The 23,158-nt window shown below is 40.6% G+C and overlaps 1 protein-coding gene across 5 annotated transcripts in view; it reads left to right on the forward strand.

Annotated features, from left to right (window-relative positions):
• Positions 1 to 23,158, forward strand: part of CERS6 (ceramide synthase 6) — a 303,793-nt gene that overhangs the window by 100,042 nt on the left and 180,593 nt on the right.

Genomic DNA, 23,158 nt, shown 5'->3' on the forward strand with positions numbered 1-23,158 from the left:
CTCAGACCATCCTTGAGGTGAAAACAATGGCTCAGTGCAGGCTCCAGCAGCTCCTAGAAAGCTAGAAAGCATGTCATCTGTTGGAAAAATAGTCCATGAAAAACTGGAGGATTAACAGTTTGTAAGAATTTGTGATTTCCACTTTGGATGCAGTAAATGCAGTTTGTTTCCTAATGGAGTTCCTACAAAGCAGGCAGATTATAGGGGCCTACGGTGGCATTTTCAATCAGCCCCCTCTGAAACACAGCGCTGAAAGTCATTACTTTTATAGTTTGAATTTTAATAGAGGGGACTTTGCCAAGATGTTCTTTCCACTGATAAAAGCTGAGAAACTGGGATATATTGTCAGAGGGTCATGACGATGTCCTATATTCCTGGAGATTTAAGAAATGGCTATATTACATTCCTGGGTGAGTTTAATGAAGCATTACTTGAAGGTGGGGGATGGAATGAATGTCTCTACCATTTCTGAAATGTGAACTTTATGGCGTGTAAATTATGTATAAATAAAGCTGTTAAAAATAATAAAAGACCCACAGAGAACTCTCTAGCACAGTGATCTTTTGAAGTAGTGACACTCAATATGCTTATCTCTAGGAAAGTTAGAGAAAGAAATATAGAAGCATTGAGCACATCCTTAACAAAGGGAAGATTCTGCCTCGAGACCCATTACTCTGTTTGGTCTTTATCCCTTGGGATATGGCTGTGCCTTTGTCTAACAGTCCTTTCCTTTGGGACCTTTTTCCTGGCACCTGGTCATTTAAACAATAGTGCTGTCAGTGTAGCTCCCTTTATTGCAGGCTCCTTCTATTTGGGGTTAAAGTTGCACTTTTAGATTTAGCTTTCAATTATGCCAAAAAAGCATTTTAGCAATTGCAATCTAAAGCTTAGAGGGAAGCCTAATGTTATAGGAGAAGTGAGTGAGAGGCAGAATAATATCATAAATTCCTAGGGCTAGATAAACATGAGGGGCACAAACAGGGTCTTCAGGAGGTCAGATATTTATAAAATCTGGAAAAACCACCTAATAGTTGAAATCTGCAAAGCCCTTCCTATAACTTCCTGAACTTAGTGGCAGTTTATGAGACAAGGATTTATACCATCTGGGCTACTGATCAAAAGCTAGAATTGCTTCCTGGCCTGGCCCTGTCACATACGCAAAGGGCCTGGACCCCATCATTAAGCTGTGGGTCTGAGCAGGGGTGAAGTTGGGTCTAGGCACATGCCCACATGCTGAAACTCATGTGCCATCTTCCCTTCCTCCAGCTAACTTCTTTGGTAACTCAGTGCTAGCCCTTTCTATGTTATACTGAGTCTACACAAGCTTCTACTCCGGTATGCATAGGAATCAGTCACCTGGATCTCATTAAAATGCAGATTCTGATTCAGTCTGATTCAGATTCTGATTCATTCTGGGATGGTAGCTGAGACTGCATTTTTAACAAGTTCCTAGGTGATGCCACTGGGCCATGGACCACACTTGGAATAGCAAGATGCAACACTATACCAGTGTCTGTCTTCTCCTTGAATTCCGCTGGTCTTATTTGCACACCACAATCACCAGGATGGTCATAGCTACCATCAGTTAAAAATATTTCTAAGTGGTTGCTAGAGGCATGGCAATGTGAGGGTACAATGAGGGGTGGGGGAGCGATAAAGTATTGATTGTGATCTCTTCTCCCGAGAAGCTCAGTATAATAGTGTCAAGGAGATATGACATAATATCTGAGTGTGTGTGGGTCTATATTAGATATTAAAAAACAACCAGATATGTGTGATAAATGATTGATAGGGACAGTCAGTAACTAAAGATTAAAGGAGAAAGATCAGCTCTAGGTTAGGGCACCCAGGGAAGTTGCTGGGTCTAGAACTGAATCAATACCAGTAGTCTTTGACTGTGCTGATGAACTTTGCCTTGAAACTCTCTTTCTCCCTGGCTTCCGGGTTGCCACTAGATTTTCCTGCCTTTCTGAGGTCTTTCGTTTGCATCATTTATTCTGCATTTTCCATATATCTTTAATGGGCAACTTCTCCAGATTCAGTCTTCAGCCTCTTATTTTCCTCATTCTACCTTCCATTCTCTGTGTAGACGTTATTTCTTCTCAGCAGCTTCTTCCAAAGCCATATGTCCAGTGCAGATGATTTTTCTGAGGCATCATTCTGTCTCCAGCTGGCCACTCTAATTTGCTTCCACTCCTGACTTCCTTCTTTCTCCTGTTGTTTGTTTGCCTTCATTCTATTACAGGCTGGAAACTCAAACCAATCAGCCACTGAGCTCCATTAGTTCTTTGTAAAGCTACTGCTGTGGCCCAGATCCTTATTGTTCTCATAGGTCTCATTATTTATATCACATTCATAGACATTTTGTTTGCTACCAAAAATAAATAAATTTTCCTAAAATACTACTGTCTCCGTGTTCTGCTGCTTTAAAATCTTGATGATTCTCTGCAGCTGTAGGACAAATATTAGGCTCCTTAGCCTGATAGCTGGAGTCTGGCCTTTATCTGGTTGGTATCAGTCACCCAAGTGAGCCCTTCCTTGCAGAGGGCTGTGTTTTCACTGTCTATGCTTCGTTCACTGCTGCCTTGGTTTGTGCTGTGTTCCTGGCATGGAGCACCTACATTCCTCTGCCCTGCCCATTTATCTACTACCTATCCTTCAAACCCCAGGCCCTCTTGGAACTGTGGTCTGACTGTTGGGTCTGGAGTGAGCACTGTTTCTTCTGAATTCTTAAAGTCCTTGTTGTAAGTATGAGTAATTTAATACTGAATCACATGCTTCCTTATATGGTTATTTAACTTAGCTTGTCTGTATATTTTCACCCTAATTGTATCACACATGCTCCTTGAGGGCACAAGAACCACATCTTGTTTTTCTTGCATTCTTCTCAGCCTGTAGCACACATATAGACTCTGCTGAATAAATATTTGTTAGAGGACTGTATGTTAAGATGGCATTGTTTTGGAAGGATTTGCTGATCTAAGTTGGTATCCTGCTCCCCAAAATGAAGAATGCCTAACGTACACTGACTTAGCCTAAAATTTGTCTGAAAAATTACCAAACTGTGGAAAGCTCCAAGACAATTTCAAAGACAGAAATTCAGAGGAAAGAATAGGATGGCAAAGGAGAACATTTAGGTAACACCACGAGGAGTAAAGCAGAATTATATTGGTCTTTGTATGCACATGCGTGTGTTATAGTTATTTGTTCATCAGTATGAAAAGTGATCTGGAAAAATTGTTCCTAACCAGTGATGCTCTTCACAGTCACCTGGTAAGCCTTTCAAAATACTCCTGCCCAGGACCCGTTCCAGGATGTCTGATTCATTGTGGTGTCCAGGTGGGGTCTGGACACGTATATCTTGGAAGAAACACCTTGAGAACTAATGACACACAGCCCTGGTTAAGGAGCACTAATCTCTGAAAAGCAATGACTGCTGTTCAGAAATACTAAAAATCAAATTAGAAAGCAAGACAACACAACTTTGGGTCTTGTAAATCTAGGGCTCAAATGTAAAGATTCCATAGTTTTTCTGTTATATAAATTACTATTTTAGAAAATATAGAAATCCCTTCCGGGGAATTGTATTTCGTCTTTCAGCAGCGTCAAATAGTACCAGTACGCATGCCAAACAGCGCTTGTAACCATCTGCTGGCATGTCCAATTTTTGGCGCACCCATTTAGTACAGATGGACTGAGTAGAAGTTGTTCAGCAAATAATGTGTTGAAACATTGACGTGATATTTTTTTTTCTTCATACTTGATGTCAGTCATTCACAGCTGTGTTACTTTTGATGAATATTTCTTCTAGAAGCATTTAAATCCTTATTGGCAACTGAAATAGAGATTTTTCAAGAGAGAGTGAAGAATTTATAAAAATGGGATGTCATGTGAGACATTTTAGGAGAAACTGGTTCTAAATGGGAACCATTTAGCTAGGACGTTGTGCTTTGAGGCTGCTGAAGCTTTGTCTTCCTCCTCCAGAAATTGCATCAGGATAATATAAAAATAAATAATATCTGCAATAAAAAATATCTGCAAGATGAAACAGGAAGGGGCAGAGATAAGATGTCAGAATAAATGGCTTCTCTCTCATTTGTACCCTACCTGTGCTCAATATTTTTGAATATTATGCAGTACGTTTAATGGTGCTGGGAGTAAATATTATATATGGCTTTCATTTAAGCAGTCTCCAGTTGACTAGACAGATAAATCTCCCATATGATAACCTGAAAATATAGGACAAGGAACATTCACACTTCACAGATTAGTAGTAATTTATTTGGATTGAATTTTACTCCATATGGAGGCTTGTTGTTAGATGAGGGCCCAAGATTGTCTTTTCTTTAGGCATTCCATTTTAGAGTTGATGCTGATTAAAACTGCCATATTAAAATGCTGCCATATTTTGATGCCTCTGTTCAGTGGCAAGAGACTGACCAAAATCTGGAAACCTTTTGAAATTGTGACTTTATTTTTGCAAAGAAGCCCTGTGATCTTCTTAATTTGTGATTCCATTGACCTAATAATTCCGCAATGAGAAATGAGTGGCTTAAACACTTGCCCTCATGACACCAACTCCATTACTGTTTTTACTTCATAGCTCTTTACTTGGATAAGTCAGCAATGCTGTCTTGTGACCTCAGTAAGAAAGCAGAGCCTAGTAATTGAGAGGGAAAAGGGAGCAGGGTTGTACAGGAGAAAACAAATTGAGTCTCATATTCCTTTATTTCAGATCAACCTTTGATCTGAGGAAATTGTGTGGTGAATATAATCAACAAATTTTCATAACCCAGTCACCTGTTTGCAAAAAAAAGCAACTGAGTATTTGTAAACTGTTTTAGAACCTTCCATATATTCCACACTCTGGTAAAGGACAAAATTTTGCCAAAGAGAAAATTCAGTTTTCATTGTTTTCTCCATTAGATCATGATGTGAGCATCATTTACAAAGTTTACTGTCCAAGATCTCCTGAAAGGTGGTGCAGTTTTGGAAGGGCAGAATGAGAAAGTATTATCATCTAGAAGAATAGCATCTTCATTTTTTCAGTACTGGGATACACAATCAGCAATGTGTCGATGCTGATCATGAGTCTGGAAAAAAAATCGTAAAATTGGAGGACAACCTCTTAGTTCTTGAGAAGTACAGGGTTGAATTGTTTTGTTGCTGTTATGATGGTGGTAGTGATTTCCCATTAATACAAAATAGTCCCTGAACTGATGAACAACTTCTGTCGTCCAAAGTACAGTAGTGGTAGACCTTATTATTGTTCAGATTTGGTTGAGTCAGTGAATGTCTTGGTGTTCAAGACTACTTTTGACTATTTTAAACGGTCTTAAATCTGTGGGTTATATTCAGGTCAGTTTTAACCTTGGGGCAGGGGTCAGCTGACTTTTCCTGTAAATGGCCAGAAAGTAAATATTTTAGACCACCCGGACCTTGTTGCAATTACAACTCTGCTGTTGTGGCACAAAAACAGCCACAGACAAAGCAAATTTGCATGGCTGGGTTCCAGTACATCTTTATTTGTGGATACTGAAATTTGAATTTGTCATATTCATGTGTCATGAAGCATTATTCTTAAAAAAAATTATTTTAACCCTTTCGAAATTTAAAATTAATTCTAAACTCATGGGCTGTATAAAAACAGATGACAGGCTGGATTTGGCCAGCAAGCCATAGTTTACAAAACCTTGCTTTAGGATTACAGTATTATCAGCAGTTCTTTCAGAGTTTCGAGAAAGAGAATGTGATCTTACAGCACCAGGCACAGTGATCCATCACTCAGTGTCGCCATATAATAGACATGTTAGGACAGTTCTGTAATTAGTGTGCGCATCTCTAATATTCCTGGAACATGGTGCCTTGATGCTATGTAGTTTCATTTCACTCAACCAGGCCCTCTTTGAAGTTGTTAGTATTCTCAAGGCAGTATAACTTTCACTACACAAATTCTGAAGATTGATGAACTGGACTACAGACAGTCTGCTCTTTGCCTTGAGTAAGCTTTTGAAATCTTTCTGCCTCCTTCTATTCCAGACCTACCATCTGTGGCAAGTGAGCTCAGGTTTTCCATTTAGATCAAGCCTCTCACATTCCTTGATGGCATATGGCTAGGCCTCTAATTCATGTGTTCTGGCTAATTAAGGAAAACAGATTTTTGCTAAAAATATCAGAGAGGCCCTACTTTGGCCAGGCTGGCTACATTTTAGGTACTGCTGGTCAGTTTTCTTTAAATCCTGAATTTCCCAAGGTTCTATCGATAATTTTTCCAATAATTTTATTCAACATGGAGTTGGATGGTGATGAGAAGGACGGAGTAGTGTATAGAGGAATGACTGAATTTACTAAAGCCTAATGTTCTTGTTTAATTCTTATCTGCCATTTTTTGAATCTATATGCCATTTCTCTTTGTCTTCTGATCTATTTTAAAGTTATTTATTTCTGATTTAGAACAAAATCATGAAAATTATTACAATCAGCTTGGATTATAGAGAATGTATAAAAGTATAAATAATGTTCATAAAATTTGAGGAAAAAACGGTCAAAAGCCTATCACCTGGAAATAAATAGTTTAACTTTTACTATTTATACAGTATTGTATTCCATAGATGTGTCCACACAAATACACATACACGCTGTGTATCTAAGCTTGGTGCCTGCGTGTCTGAGATTTTTTTATAGACCCTGTCTCATCAGAGGCCTGAAGAAGGCTGTAGAAACATTGTATTTTATGCTTTGTCTCCAGGATCTATAAGTCATTTCCCTCTGAGTGGCAGTACAGTCAGTTGTGCCATAACTTGCCATATGCATTCCTAAAAATTGCCACCCTATGCACAATTGCACGACAAAACAGCACAACACAGGGCTTATGAGAAAAATGAGTTAGGGGCACAATACTCAAAGACTTCATCAGTGACACGTGAGGAAAAAAAGATAGGATCCTAATAAAAACAGTTTCACACATGTTAAATGGGTAAGAAATACATAAAGACTATAATAAATGTGGCACTTTACCTTGAAAAAGACCTGAAGCTTGCTTGTGAGTTGGTGTTGGTGTTGGTGTCTTAGTTTGCTAGAGCTGCCATAACAAAATACTATAGACTGGGTGGCGTAGCAGAAATTTATTCCTCACAGTTCTGGAGGCTGGAAATCCAAGATCAAGGTCTCGTGGGGTTGGTTTCCCCTGAGGCCTCTCTCCTTGGCTTGCATATGGCCACCTTCTCAGCATCCTCATGTGGTCTTTCCTTGGTGTATGCTCATCCTTGGTGTCCCTTCCTCTTCTTTTCTTTCTTTTTTTTTTAAATGATTTTATTTTTCCTTTTTCTCCCCAAAGCCCCCTGGTACATAGTTGTATATTTTAGTTGGTCCTTCTAGTTGTGGCATGTGGGACGCCACCTCAGCATGGCCTGATGAGCGGCACCATGTCTGCGCCTAGGATCTGAACCAGCGAAACCCTGGGCCGCCGAAGCAGGGAGCCCGAACTCAAACACTCGGCCACAGGGCCATACCCTCCCTTCCTCTTCTTATAAGGACACTAGTCATGTTGGAATAAGACTCCACTTTTATAACCTCTTTTAACCTCACTTACCACTTTAAAGGCCCTATTTCCAAATATAGTCATATTGGGTGGTAGGGCTTTAATGTATGAAATTGGGGTGGGAGGGACACAGTTCAGTCCATAGCAGGGTTGGAAGGGTTAGAGCTCTTAAGTTACTGTGAAGCAGTGGAAGGAGGGTGATCTGAAATCAGAAGGAAAGTTGTAACATTAGATGGATACATCTCATAAAACATGTGAACTGAGGTAGCCTGGAGATGTTTGAGGGGGGTGTGTGTGTGTTTTGTGTATTCCTACGCTGCTTAGGTCAACTCAGTGCAGTTTTCTGCATTTACCTAGTGTTTCTGGCAGAGATATCACACATAAGCAAATGTGAAATTCATGCTATGCTCACCTAACATTGGAAATGTTCACAGTTTCACAACAAGCCTCATAGCAGGACTGATGATATAGGGTAGTGGTATATGGGGTGAGCTCTGGAGCCAGGCAGTGTGAGTTTGAGTCTTCTCTCTAATAAAAACCGTGGGGTATTTGGGAGAGCTGTATGGTCACCTTAAGCTTCAGTTTCTTTATCTGTGAAGTGAACATGTCAATAGTGCCTACCTCATAGGGTTGTTGTGAAGACTAAAAGAGTTAATATATGTGAAGTGTTTACAGAGGTGTCTTGCACGCAGTAAGGTAATAGTGAATCTTATCTACCTTCGACATTGTTGAATTGTCTGTTAGTCAAGTTGGTGTAACAAGAGCAGCAACGAATAGCTAGTAGTCTGTCACAACCAAGCACTGGTCATAGGGACATTCCCTAGCAGAGGTGGCTCTGGTGTTTGTCATTTGGGGAGGAGAGATCCAAGGAGATGCAAGGAGGGCAGTTTCTCAATTTAGAACAAAGCTCTTTTATTCTGTGGAACCCCAAGGAGACAGAAAACATGTGGGTTCACAGGGCTGTCAACTTGGGCTTTACTTACACATACAAAACAGATGCAAAACCCCTCTGAGTTCAGAGCCTCAGAGCCTTGGACTTGCTGCTGTGTAGCGACGTGACAGAAGTGGATGAGAAAAGGTGTCCTACTTCAGCAGGGAGCCATGCCCGCTGTGCCTCTAGAAGCCAAGGCTTTTGAAGCACCACATGAGAAATGTCAGAACACACAGTGAATATCTTTGAACCACAGAGATTTAAAATTTGCCCAGGCGATTCTGAGCACACAGCTTGTCTCTGCCAGGAGGGAGAGAAGAACAAAGCCTGGAACTCAGTGGTGCTGGCTTTAGTAAAGCCACCTCTGCTGAGGCCAGGACAGTCTGATCAGCCTTAGGAGGTCAGCATGGCTTCTGGGTACAGAAGTTCGCTGTTAAATGTAATATTTATTGGTTATTGCCTACGTGCAGGTGAAGGGGCTAAGGAGGCAATTGATCTTGAACAGATTTGAGGATGGAAATCAAATGTGCCTGGTTTATGTCCTGGCTCAAGCTATGCTACCCTTAGCAAGCAATTTAACTTTTCCAGATGCCTCTTCTGTAAAGGGGAAGTAACTCCTATTATAGGGTCATTCTAGGAATCAAATGAGAGGGTGTATGATGTACATCTCTGGCTCCCTTTCAACTGGGGTTGCAAAGTTTAGTCAGCATCAACGTCTGACCTTGTGGGACTCTCTAGGGTCAGTTGGTACTGCTTATTAGTAAAGTTGTTCAGTATCTTAGATAGGGAGCTGTAACCTGTAACACTTCCGTGATGTGGCTCCTTTCTAGGGCCGCTTCCTTGTTGCCCCAGCCATGGGGTTTTCTGGGTCCTGTACCTTAATTTGCCATCAGGAGAACTATATTTTAGGTTGAGAAGGAAGCACTTTGTTGCCTCCTCTTGAGACTCGAGTTTGGATTGCCCTCTCTTTTTCTCCTCTTTTGTTCTCCCTCCCTCCTTTGTACCACCTCCCACCTCCTGCTGTTACAGGGGCAGGTGCCTTCTGTTTCTTCCTGGCTATTCGCCCTTCTCTGCTTAGCTCATGGCGGCCGCATCCCTTGGCAAGACACAGACAAGAGGCTTAAAAGACTCCTCAACTGTTACTAATTTAACTGTAATTGTCTTAAAGTTGGTGTGATTCACATGACTCCTGATGTTTGAATATAACACCTAGTAATGTAAGGGGTGAATGTGGTTATGTGTGAGATGGTAAAGGTGGGGAGGGTAGCCACTTGGACAAAGCAACAGGATGCCTAGTCATTTCCCCTTTGGGAAGATTCGAGCAGTTCCAAGTGACTACTGGGGGACAAAGTCTTTGAGGTTTATTTATAGGCCTCCCCAAATCCAAATTTATAATCCAAATTGAATCTACCCAAGATTGGAGACTTAACTAAAAGCAATTAAGGCCAATTATTGTCATTTTAAATGCAAGTTGAGCTGTTGGCAGTGTCTATGAGGCTATCGTGATTTGGAAGAATTGAAGTATTTTAGAAAAATCACTTTAAATTTGACCAGTAATTCTTATTCTGCCTGTGTATTTTCTTGTAGCAGTTGTCAGTGATGGGAGGCTGGATACTGCTCTTAGGGCTCCACTATGTAGAAAGTTAATGATACTGTTCTGCAGAGAATATGTTGTGAGTGAGACAATTGGTGCAGTGTCACCCACCTGGTGCATCATGATGCACAGGTCAAGGTTAGCAGCAGCATTGTCATTAAAGGTTAGTGTGTAAGTTTTGGCAATCTCACTTAATTCTGCAGGGTTCTGATAACTCCTGTACTCCCTTTATTTAGCCACAGATGTAATGAAATTGCATATTTTCATCTTAAATATGATATTATAAGAATAGATTTTCTTGCAGATATAGTGGACACTTAATGCTACTCAGTGAACTAGGCCCCGAGCAGGGAGGGGAAGGAGATGTTTACTGAGGTTATGTGATATTCCAGATGCTATACCTCACATCCGCCCTGTGTCATACGTTATGTATTAAAAGCTCTTCTTACTCCTGAAGAAACTGAAGCAAAGAGAGAGTAACTCACCTAGTGCCGCTCAGCCAGTAACAGAGCTGGGGTTTGCACCCAGGGTTGCCTGAATCCAGGGGCTTGTGTTATTTCAACTGCACAATGTTAGAGAAAGCTCAGGAACATTATATGTCGCCACATTCAGAGCAAATATGGAAAGGGGGCACTTTGGTGTTCTGTTTGCACATCATCGCCTCCTTTCTCTCTCCTTTTGCCTCCAGTTTATGAAAGACTGGGATTAAATTTAATTGCTTTCTTCTTGGCCCACTGATTGCACTTTTAGTCATTCTCTGCAACTGTACTTGGAGACTTATTTTCACTATTTGCATCTCTCTTTGCTATTAAACTGTCCGACACCTTGCCTTCTGACACTGTCTTATTCATCTTTTCATCCCCCACAGCTCAACACATTGCCTGGCGTTTTGTAAGACCCCAATAAATGTGTACTGTATGTATCAATTATTTGGCTTAGGGACTGGATTGAACTGCTAAGAACTAGGGAGCTAAATTTAATTGGAAGAAGTTCAAGTTTATTGTCTTTCAAATAGTCTCAGGGCAGATTGAGGTGGGGAGGGAGAAGGAAGGAAAGGCTTTCTGCAGGAGGTGACCCTGCTGAGTTTTTAAGGATGGTTACATTGGCCAGGTAGAGAAAGAAAGTGAGGGTGCCAAAGGCTGCTCCAGGGAGTGGACACTGCCTGAGGAGCTGGGGAACTGCAGTCAATATGATGGGTGAAAGGAAAGCCGAGAGGCAGGGGCAGCCCTATTCCCGGGCTAAGGCCGTGCGCATTTCTTCCCACCCACTCCTTTCTACCTGTCTAGGGCTCTCTAACCTTCTGCTCTAAAATGTCCTCACTTTGCCTGCTTTCACAAAAATCCCATGTTTACTAAATGATTGGTTCATTTCAGACTGGAACTGACTTTTGTTATCAGTGCCTCATACCAAGGTATGACTAAGTTTAAACCCTTTTATTGTTGTAGTTAAAAAAACTTGCTCGTAGAACATAAATCTCTCATTGGTAGATATGCAATAGAGATGATTTTGAGCAGGCATCTTCCTGTGTTCCTTGTGTGGTCTGTCCTCCAGCCTTGACCTTGACTTCTAAAGGGATAGTATAGTGCATAGAAATGGCATGATACCTCTCCCCTTTTCTTCACTACCCCCCATGCAAACATGCAGAAATTAGACATCCAAAGGAAAAAGAAAGAAAGCCAAATTAAATTATCTTCTCACTACTGGCTATACCAACTATGTCATATTTTACAGAAAAAAAAAATCAGTATAGGCGCCATGATAACTGGTAGTATACCATTAACTTAGCACTTTGCAATCAAGGTACAACATTAAAAAAACCCCCAAATTTGGATGTGCAGTGAAGAAGCATGAACATGCTTGTAGGCTTTTGGGGACAAGTGAATATTTGAATCAAGATTATCCAGAAAATCCAGAAAAAATCCACACACCTGCAGGACTTAATTCACTTCAATTTCCCAAAAGGTTACAGAGGGCCTTGTGTGGCAGTGGCTAGGTGCTGAGAGACTTTAAGTTAAAAAGGACAAAATTACTGTTCTCTGGGGCTCAGAGTTCAGGAGGGGAAAAAGGCACGGCAATTTAGAAGAGAGCTACAGGCACATCTAGCTCTCCCTGGGGACAGGGTTGAGTCATCGTACTGTAATGACACTTGTGGGTTAGCAAACCAGATTTGAGATAAACAAATCTAAGAATCAGTCACTATAGAGAGCTTCTTGTGAGTGTATCTTACGATGGATTTGGGGGACAGAATTATTATTGACATATGTAGGCTAAGTGGGTTATATCACAATTTTATTTGTGGAATTTTTATCTTTCAAAGGAACAGTATTTATCTACTGATGTCCATGGAATAGCAAATGACTAGCTTGTAATGGGATTCTGCCAGACCTTCCTTCAATGAAGCACATACCCATAAGCCTGTGTTTCTTATTGTTCCAGGTGCTAGGGGAGTCACTAAACGTGCAAAGTCCTTAGTTATGCTGGCCCCTATTTGGTGTCTCTTGTCCTTTGTCAAACCAGTTTTCATCCAGAGCCATCATTGATCTTTTTTTTTTTTTAGGGTTGCCAATTTTTATTTTGTCACGTAAGGATATTAAGTATACACATATGACCATTTATTAGTACAATGATTATGCCGGATTTAGGATATTTTAATAGATAAAAGTAATAATGTCAAAAATTGTATAATAACAGTTTCATTGTATTTGCAATGTGGTTTGCAGAATTCCAGCCCTAGCATCACAAAGCAGAGTACAGAGGGTGCATTTGAAGCTGAGTAACAATAACTCAATAACCAGCTCACTTGCTGGGTGTGGAGGAAACTTGATGAGCCCTAGTTGCTTTAGATTTAGGTCCCCAAATTTTGTACTCTAGGCGTGAGCATGAACTGGAGCTTGAAAACCTATCACAAGGACTCTGACTCAGTTTTGCTATCCCAATCGTTGAAAATTAAGTTGAACCCACAGTGCGAAGCACTTGGCAGCAGCAACTGTCAATCTCAGTGATCTTTCTTTTTGGTCACCCTTTCTTCTCTGTAGGTGGATGGGTGGGGGCAGGAATAGGTGAGGGCCTGCAGGGGGTAGGAACAGTGAAAGTGCTTTCTGCCTTATAGAATGTCCAACCCGGTGATCTGAAGATTGGGATACTGTTTGCAGAAAAATGGAAACCAAGTAAGACATTCTCAGTGTATGGGGAATGAGGTACATGCTGTGGTTTGGGAGATAAGGTATGAGAGGCTTAAACTTACACCTAGTTGATAGGCCCACACAGATCTCAATAAGTAGCACAATACAGAATTTCCTCCAAAGTTGTTCTTTATGTGTACTTTTCAATGGACACTCTTGTTTTTCTTTCTTTATTCATTGAGATGGTAGTTCTCATCTACTATTTTCTTTCCCATTATTGATTTTCATTGTGGAAATGTGTCCAACTTGAACGAATTTCAGTTCTAATTGATTCTAATTCTGAAATAGGACTTGAACCTGTGTGCATCATTTCCATTTGATTGATTCAAAGTAAAATCTTGTCTTATCTTGAATTGTGAAGTGTTACATGACTTTGGCTAAATCTCTGGTGTACTAAAATCTAAGAGCTTCTTTTGCTTCATGACTTTAAGTGTTCTTCTTTCTGTTTCTTCTCCATACTTATGTGGTTCAATAAACATTTTTTGAGCATTTACTACATGCTGGGTTCTGTATCAGATGTTAGATGGAAAAATAGGAACTCTTCCGTTAGTGGATAGATGACAGAATCTTTTTGTTTCACCCTCTAAACCTTAGTTCCCTTCTCTGTATGACAGGGCTAATAATCTTAAAAAATTGACAGAATTATTATAACAATTAAAAAAAACTTCTATAAAGCACCTAGGATGTTCCTAACACAGTGTAAGAGTTCAGAAAAATAGTTACTTTTGACCAATTTGAATTTCTGTGTTTTAGAGGCTGGCAAAATGAACTGAATTCCCCTACCTAGTCAAATAATATCATTCCAAGTTTGCTTAATACCCTAGGATACCACATTACCATCTATCATTTTATCTAGGCTTTATTTCTATTAAATCCCCAAATGCCTGAAGATGTAATTATTTGATAGATTTGATGAGATGACTTTTGTTGGAGGAACAAAAACTCATAATTTTAATTTCTTCTTTCCTTTCTTTAAAGAAAAGTTTCTTGGAGGTTGGAGTGAGAACATGGTTTTCTGGCTTTCTGACTTTTAAAGTGGCGTGTAATTTGAAACCACAATCCTTCACTTGTCTAGAACAGCAGGATAAAGCCCTTGTGGTAAAACTAGGAGGCTTATACCTTAGGCAAAGGGGCCGGAGCACATAGGAGCCAGCAGGCAGGGGGGTCTAGGGTCCAGCCCCACCTGCCTGTCTCTGCCACTTACCAACTCACCCAGCCTCAGTTTCTTGAAACTTAATATGGGTCAAAATAGTACATCAGATTTAAAATGGGGCCATAGAGTTGTTCTGAACATAGAAGGCACTCCCGCTTTGTAAGCACTTTAATAAATGTTGGCTGTTATCATACTAATGATCTTTAGTCATAGCTCTATAATTATCACCGAAGCAAAGCGAGACCTCCTCTGTGTGAACTTGCTTCTTGAACAAGTTTTAGCTTTTCCTAAGAATTTAGGGAGGACTTTTAAAAATCCATTCCTCTGTGGCTTGTCCTGCTAGGTGAGGGTGCTGTGCTTGTTTCTGCCCCTTGGCCTTTGCTCATGCTGTCACCAACCCCCCAACTCTACCACCCCTGTCTAGGATGCCTTTCCCTCTGCCTCATCCACTTGACAAATACCTGATCATCTGTTAAGGCTTAGTTCACCCTCATTCAGCAGACTGTGGGCATTTATTGAGTGACTAATTTATGCCAGGCTCTGTGCTTGGTGTCTGGTGGAGAACAGACCTGGAAACTAATTGTTATAACCTGGGTGGCCTTACCTGCTCTGTCACAAAGGCATCATACTCCCATTCTCTTTTTCCCAAGTAGAACTGGCAGTCCCCTCTTTTGTGTACCCCTTTAATAATAACAGTAATGGTGCATTGCTCTGACTTATATTTCTTTCTATGTGCTAGCCTACAAACTCCTTTAGGGCAAAGAGTCCGTCTTACCCTTCCTTGAAGACTCAGCACCTAGGACTAGGCCTGCACGCAGAAGGTGCCCAATAAGTGTTTTTAGAATGTGTGAACACGTGTTTTAGGGCTAATGACCTTCTAGAGATTGTTTGCCAAGTCTTTGTTTCATATATTGCCCAAATATATTTTGTGTGCCTACTGTATGCCAGGCAGTCCTGTAAGTGCTTGGGATATAGTTTATATTTCACTGAGGGAGGAGACAATAGACAAATAAGTCAAATACTGTATATAAGATATCAGTTGGTTCCAAGTGCTGTGGAGGAAAATAAAGCTGGAAAGAAAGATCAGGAGTGTGTGTTCGTGCATAGAGGCGTGAGTATGAGCATCTAGGGGTGGTTGCGAAGTCGTTCCTGAGAAGGCGGCATTGAACCAAGGCCTGAAGGAGGTGAGGGGACCTCATCCAAAGCAGAGGAGGAGCAATTGCAAATATGCTGAGAAAGACTGTACCTGGCCTGCGTGAGGTCAGGCCTGCCTGGGGTTGAGGGAGAGTGAGGAGGAGAGAAGTAGAAGGTGAGGTAAGGGGGTGGCCAGACTGTGCAGAGCTCTGTAGACCCCTAGAAAGACTTGATTTTGGTGTTTTTCTCTGAGAAAGGAACCCATTGGAGTGTTTTGAACTGAAGAGCAATGTGATCTGATGAACATTCTAACAGGTTCCCACTGGCTGCTGTGTTCACAATGGATTGTGGGAAGGTGAGAGCAGGCCCAGGAGACCAGGTGGGAAGCTGCTGCCATCATCCAGAGGAGAGTTGTTTTTTATTTTATTTATTTATTTATTTATTTGAGGAAGATTAGCCCTTAGCTAACTACTGCCAATCCTCCTGTTTTTTTGCTGAGGAAGACTGGTCCTGAGCTAACATCCATGTCCACCTTCCTCTGCTTTATATGTGGGATACCTACCACAGCATGGCTTTTGCCAAGCAGTGCCATGTCCGCACCCGGGATCTGAACTGGCAAACCCCAGGCTGCCGAGAAGCGGAACGTGTGAACTTAACCGCTGCGCCATTGGGCCGGCCCCCAGGTGAGAGTTCTTGGTGGCTTGAACTAAGGTGGTTGGTTGTAGTGGAAGTAATGAAAGGAGTTCAGGTTCAGGATTTTTCAAAACTTTAATTTTGAAAAATTTCAAACATATGAAAAAGGAAAACAGTTTAGTGAACACCCATTTATTCATCAACATTTTGACATATTTGCTTTATACCTTTTTTTGGCTGAACCATTTCAGAGTAAATTAAAGATGTCATAAGATTTTGTGTTTCAGCTTGAATCTCCAGGAAATAAGGATATTCTCCTGCATGAATAGAATACCATTATCATACCAAACTAATACATAGCTCATATTCAGATTTCCCCAATTGTCCTTCCTGGGACATCTTTTGTATCTATTTCTTTCCAGCTAGAATCCAGTCAAGATTCATTCATTATATTTGATTATGTCTCTTAAATCTCTCTCTTTCGTTTTAACTTTTTTATTTTGAAATAATTTTAAACTTACAGAAAGATTTCAAGAATCGTGTAAAGAAATCCTGTGTAAGCTTCGCCCAGATTTGCCAATTGTTGACGTTATGCTATCCTTACTTTAATATTCTTTCTGTATAAGTTTCAGATAAGCATTTATTTTGCAGATAGAGTAAACAGAATTTGCTGAGACACTGGTTGCGTTGTGTGAGAGAAAGTGAGGATTCAAGGATGACCTCCAGGTTTTTGGCCCGAGCAGTGTGAAGGAAGGAGTTGCCATTTACTGAATTGAGCAAGATGAGGGAGGAGCCCCTCCAGGAGCAAGCTTGGGCTCAACGTTGGTCCCGTCGAGTTTGAGATATCTATTAGATGTCCATGTAGGAGGGGTGTCATAGGCAGCTGGGTATATGAATAGGGAGTTGAGGGACAAGGCTGCAGATATAAATGTGGCAATTGTCAGCAAAGAGGTGGTATTTAAAACCCTGAGACTGTGAGATCAGGAAGAAAATAAGGATAAGTAGAGAAAACATCTGAGGACTGAGCCTTGAGTTGTGCTGGTGTTAGAGGTGGCGGAGTTAAGAAGGAGCTAATGAAGGAGACTTCGAAGGAGGGACGAGTGGGTAGGAGGAAGCCAAGAGAAGAAGGTGTTAATAATCAACTGTGTCACGTCCTACTGATGGGTCATGTAAGTTGTGGACTGAGAAGTGACCGTTGGATGTGCTTGTTGGTGTCACAGACATCACTGGTGTCTTTGACGAGCAGTTTGGATGGAGTGCTGGGGGTGAAACCTCAATCTGAGGGCTCAAGAGAAAATAGGAGAAGAGAAATTGGAATATGGGGAACTCTCAAGCAGTTTCTTATCAAAGGGTGGTTTGGAGAAAGAGGGTAGTAATTGCAGGGGGAATGTGGAATTAAGCTTTTTTTTTTAAAGAAGGGTGAGGCCAGCCCCTTGGCACAGCGGTTAAGTGCGCACGTTCTGCTTTGGTGGCCCGGGGTTCTCAGGTTTGGATCCCGGGTGTACACATGGCACCGCTTGGCAAACTGTGCTGTGCTAGGCGTCCCACATATAAAGTAGAGAAAATGGATGCGGATGTGAGCTCAGGGCCAGTCTTCCTCAGCAAAAAGAGGAGGATTGGCAGCAGTTGTTAGCTCAGGGCTAATCTTCCTCAAAAAAAAAAAAGTAAAAAAGAGAGAAATTATGGCATGTTTGTATGCTGATGGGAGTGATCCAGCAGAGAGGGAGAAATCGATGATGTGAGAGACGGGAGAGATGCCAAGAGCTGTATCCTTGCCTAGTCAGGAGGAGCTGGGATGTGGTGCACACATACCAGTTGCCTTAGATAGCAGTGTGGACAGTTCCTTCATGGTAACAGAAGGGAAGCCAGTGTTCCCGGGCCAGGATGCAGGTAGGTAGAGTCATGTTGCGAGCTCATGGCAAGTTAAGAGATTGCTTCTGTTGTCTCAGTGAAATAGGAAGCGCAGCGATCAGCAGACAGTAAGGAGGGAGGAGGAGGTTTTGGAATTTTCAGGAGAGAGGAGAAAGTGTGAAATTGTCTGGAAGTGTATTTATTAATTTCTCTGGATGGAGTGTGTTTATCAGCGTGTGGGGTGGCAGGCAGTGAGGGCATGGGACATCAGTAGGTTGCCTTTTCTATGAATGAAGTGTCAGTGGAGTGTGGTCACCCACAAGTCACCCTCTCCGATCCAAAAAGCTGCTGGGTTGGGCCATCCTTCCCAGTGCAGTGAACGGTTCCTTAAATTGAAAGCTTGGAAGCAGAGTTGGGAGCTTTAGGGCCCTGGCTCAGGGATTTGGTGCAGCTTTAGTGCAGACGTTTATCAGACCAGGCTGTGGAACTGGTATTAACCAGTGTTATGGATTGAATGTTTGCGTCCCTCCAAATTCATATGTCAAAGCCCTTACCCGTGATGTGGTGGTATTTGGAGGTGGGGCCTTTGGGAGATAATTAGGTTTAGATGCGGCCCTGGGGTTGATGCCCCCATGATGACCTCAGTGCCCTTATCAGGAGGAAGAGACACCAGAGCTCACTCTCTCTGCTCACACAAAGAGCACACAGCTACGTGGTGGCCATCTGTGAGCCAGGAAGAGGGCCCTGAACAGGAACTGAATCTGCTGGCACCTTCATCTTGTACTCGCCAGCCTCCAGGACTGTGAGAAATAAATGTCTCTTGTTTAAGCCCCCTAGTCTGTGGCATTTTATTATAGGCGACTAGGATGACCAATAACCATTGACTCATTCTTCATCATTTCCACATTCATTGTTTGCAGGAGATATGACCAAAGAGAGGAAGGGCGAGTCACTGATGTCCTTCAGTCGGTCTGTAACTTTGGAGATACTGAGGGGACAAAAGTGAACCATACAGCCTATTTTGCATGTGGTTACCTTTATGGAAAATGTCCCCATCTTACTAAATCACTAGTGAATCTCTGAGTTCATTCTCCTGTGAGCTGCTGAGGTAGTAAATTCTTGTTAAATTGCATGGTGTTCCATCCAAACTCCCTTCTGTCCTAAGAAATTCTGTACCACATGCTGAAGATTCTTAAGCTGCCACACGGATTTCTCATGAGCTTTGGGTGATTTGATGCATTAGATACTTTTATTTCATTTATACTCTTAATTTTAAGAAACACATCCAGATATGCCTGCAGCCAGCCAGCCAGCCAGTTTTCTAAATCTGGATATAAATAAGAGAGAAGAGGAAAAAAAAAAAAGCAAGCAGCATTCCTTTATCTTTCCCAGTTTTTTCTCTTTCTGCTTGCACATTGTATCCTCATTAGCTGTTTTAGATTCAGGTTTCTCCCTTTTAAAATAAGGAATTCAGTAGGAAGACAATCAAATAAGCAGGCACAAAATGTAAGGGATGCATTTTCGTAAAATCCGAGGAGCGTAACTTTTTTGATGCATAGAAAGTAATCCTTTGCCTCTGATAATTATCTCAAATAAAATCCTTTTTTCCCCTAAAGTTATTAAATGTTTAATTAAATGTCTGCAAGATATAATTTAACAGCTTGACTCAAGTCAAAGATTCATATACTATACATAAAATAAAGTTTTAATAAGAACAAAGTAATTCTTCCAGTAATTTTAGCTTTTTACTATAGAAATTTTAACACATATACAAAAGAAGAATAGTGTAATGAATTTTCACGTATCCATCCTACGGCTTCAACAATGATGTACATTCTGCCATCTCCTTCTGATGATAATTCTTAAACTGAAAGTTATAAAAATTATTAAAAACTTAAAAAAATTTTTTAATGGGCAAAACGTTAATATGAGATGTGAGTACAAGATAATACGCTAATATCCTTTAGGGAGGAGCCTCCGCATTAGAGACCTAGGGCCTGCAAAGGTTTTTAAATGGCCCTGACCTTAGTTCTCATGGCCTCGGGTTCTCTGACACTTCTGGTTCAGTCCTTTCCTTGCGTGTTATGCTCTGATGATAACTAACTGCTCAGAGTTCTCTGCACATTCTGTGCTAGGGCCCTCCACACCCTATTTTTCCCTGCTTTTGACTCTCATTTCTTCACACTCCAGCTCAGGTGCTCTCTCCTCTGAGGTCTGTGCCGACCTCCCCCTGCCCCAACCCCTAGCCCTGACAGGTGTACCCACTTGGAGCTCCTGTTGGAGCCCAGCCTCTCCCCCTGTCTCTGCACTGGAGTGAAATCTAATCTGGTTCCGCTGCCCTGCAGGGCTCTCCATCATCTGCATCTTGGATGTCTACCTCTCTTACTTATCCCCTCTCCCCGCTTCTCTTATGCACTATGCTGCCATGACATCAACACCCTCTCTGCCAAGCTCATTCCTGCCTATAGGCCTTTGCACTTGCTGCCCCCTCTTTCTGGAATGTTCTGCCCTACATCTTTGTTTGGCTGGCTGGTGCTCCCCAGAGGTCCCCCCAAGAGCCCCTCCCCAATCACAACATTGCCTTTCCTCCCGAGAAGTAAACACGACATCATTTTTATGGTAATCATTTTCTTACTGTTATTTTCAGTCTTACCATTTATACATGTATTCCAAAACAACATAATTTAGCTTTATCTATTTTTGAGCTTAATGTAAATAGAATCCTACTGTATGTTTTCTTTTGTGCCTTGCCTCTTTGCTCAGCCGTGTGCTTCTAAGGTCTATCCATGCTGATCTGTGTATGTGTAACTGGCAGTAGTTCGTTTATGTTCACTGCTGTATGGTATTTCATTGTATAGACATATCACAAAACTGTATTTGTCTCTTCTACTATTGTTTTGTGTTTTGGTTGTTTCCAGTTTTGAACTGTCATAAGAAATAATGCTATGAATATTCTTGTCTACAACAGGGCACCCTGTTGTGAGTTTCTCTACTATGTAAGTAGGTGGAAAATTTGGGTGTAGACACTATAAATTAGTGTTCCAACTAGGACATTTTTGTGCAGGATAAGTGCTAGGCTTGACAGGACCCCAGGAAATAGGTATAAACTGGGATTATCCCCGGTGAACTGAGAGATGTGGACCTGCATTAGAAGTGTACTCACATCTTCAAACTTATGGATACAATTAATCTGTTTCCTAAAGGGATTGTACAAATTTCTACCCCTAATAGAAGTGTACCAGAGGCTCTCTTGCTTCACATTCTCGCCACACTTAGTATTTTCAAATTTCATATTGTTACCAATCTCGTTGTAGTTTTAATTTGCATTTCTCTCATTGATAATGAGACTGACTTGTGAAGTATCTGTTTAAATCTTCTTTTCTAATAAATATATTTGAAGATATAAACTTCTTTTTTAGCTTGGTTTTGGCTATATTCTACAATTTTTAATATTTGTATTGTATTACTATTTTACATAAAATATTTTCTATTTTCTAGCATAGTTTTTCTTTGACAATACTTATTTAGAAATGTGTTTTCGATTTCCAGATATGTGGGGATTTTCAAGATATTTTTAAATGACTTCTAGCTGATGGTAAACATCACCCTCTGTGTGGTCTTTCTCCTTAGAAGTTTGTTGAGATTGCTTTAAAATCCAGTATATGGCCAATGTTTATAAAGTTTCTGTGTATGCTTTAAAAAAATGTGAATATTGCAGTTGTGGTTATAGTGTTGTATTATTTCCACTTAGTGGAGATTTTTATCATGATCGTCAAATCTCCTGTGCTTTTGCTCATTTTTTTTTTCTGCTTATTCTGTCAGTTACTGAGGGAAAAATTTAAAATCTACACCACTATGATTATGGATTTTTCTTTTTTTTTTTGTAGTTCTGTCAATTATTACGCATTATAAATATTTTAGGCTATATTATTAGATATATGCACATTTTAAATTATAATCTTCCTGGTAAATTGAGTGTTTTATTAGTGTGAAGTGATTTGCATTATGTCTAATAGTGCTTTTTACCTTAAAGTCAATTTTGTCTCATATTAATATAGCTACACCAGTTTTATTTTAAGGGTTATTTGTATAGCATATATTTTTGCAAACTTTTATTTAACCCTTTAGTATTCTTGTGTTTTAGATTTGTTTCCTGTAGATAACATATGGTAGGATGTCGTTTTAATTCAGTTTGAAACATTTGTTCTTTTTCTTTCCACTGGAGCTTAGCTCATATACACTTGATATCTTCACTTTTAAAGGCTTTAAATCTCTGTCTTAGTTTATGCTTTCTATTGTTTTGTCTATTTTAAGTTTCTTTTTCTGTCCTTTCTTGACTTCTGGATTTATTATTATTATTATGATTCCTTTTTTCCTACTGGTTTTTAAATTATTGGCTCAATTTTTAAGTATTTGGTCATTACCTTAGAAATTACAATGGGTATACCTAAGTTATTAAAATTGAATGTTAATCAAACTTTTTTACCCTCCTCTCAGAAAAAAATGAGGTGTTTGGAATACTTTATCTCTGTGTACCCACTCCTGACTTATGTTATTTTTGTCATGCCTTTTTTTTTTTTTTAAAGATTTTGGTTTTCCTTTTTTTCCCCCCCAAAGTCCCCCAGTACATAGTTGTATATTTTAGTTGTGAGTCCTTCTAGTTGTGGCATGTGGGACGCCACCTCAGCATGGCCTGAGGAGTGGTGCCATGTCCGCACCCAGGATCCAAACCCGCGAAACCCTGGGCTGCTGAAGTGGAGCGCGCAAACTTAACCACTCAGCCACGGGGCCGGCCACCTGTCATGCCTTTTATTCTGTGGTTTTTTTTTTTAACATCTTAATGACATTGTTAACCTTAAAGAACATACAGTTAATGTTCTTTTCGATTTGCACACATATTTACCATTTTTTTGTTCTTTATTCTTTTTTGTACTTAGACCTTCCAGTTGGAATCGCTTAATTCTTGTCTGAAGATCCTTGAGGCTTGCTAGACATGAAATCTCTTAGTTTTTGTTTTCTGAAAATGAATGTATTTTTCCCTCATTCTTGAAAGTTTTTTCTCTGAGTAGAGAATACTAGATAGGCAGTTATTTTCTGTCAGCACATTGATGATATCATTCCACTGTCTTCTTGCTTGCAT

The sequence above is a fragment of the Equus caballus genome, chromosome 18, assembly GCF_041296265.1.
Source record: "Equus caballus isolate H_3958 breed thoroughbred chromosome 18, TB-T2T, whole genome shotgun sequence".
Taxonomy (NCBI): Eukaryota; Metazoa; Chordata; class Mammalia; order Perissodactyla; family Equidae; genus Equus; species Equus caballus.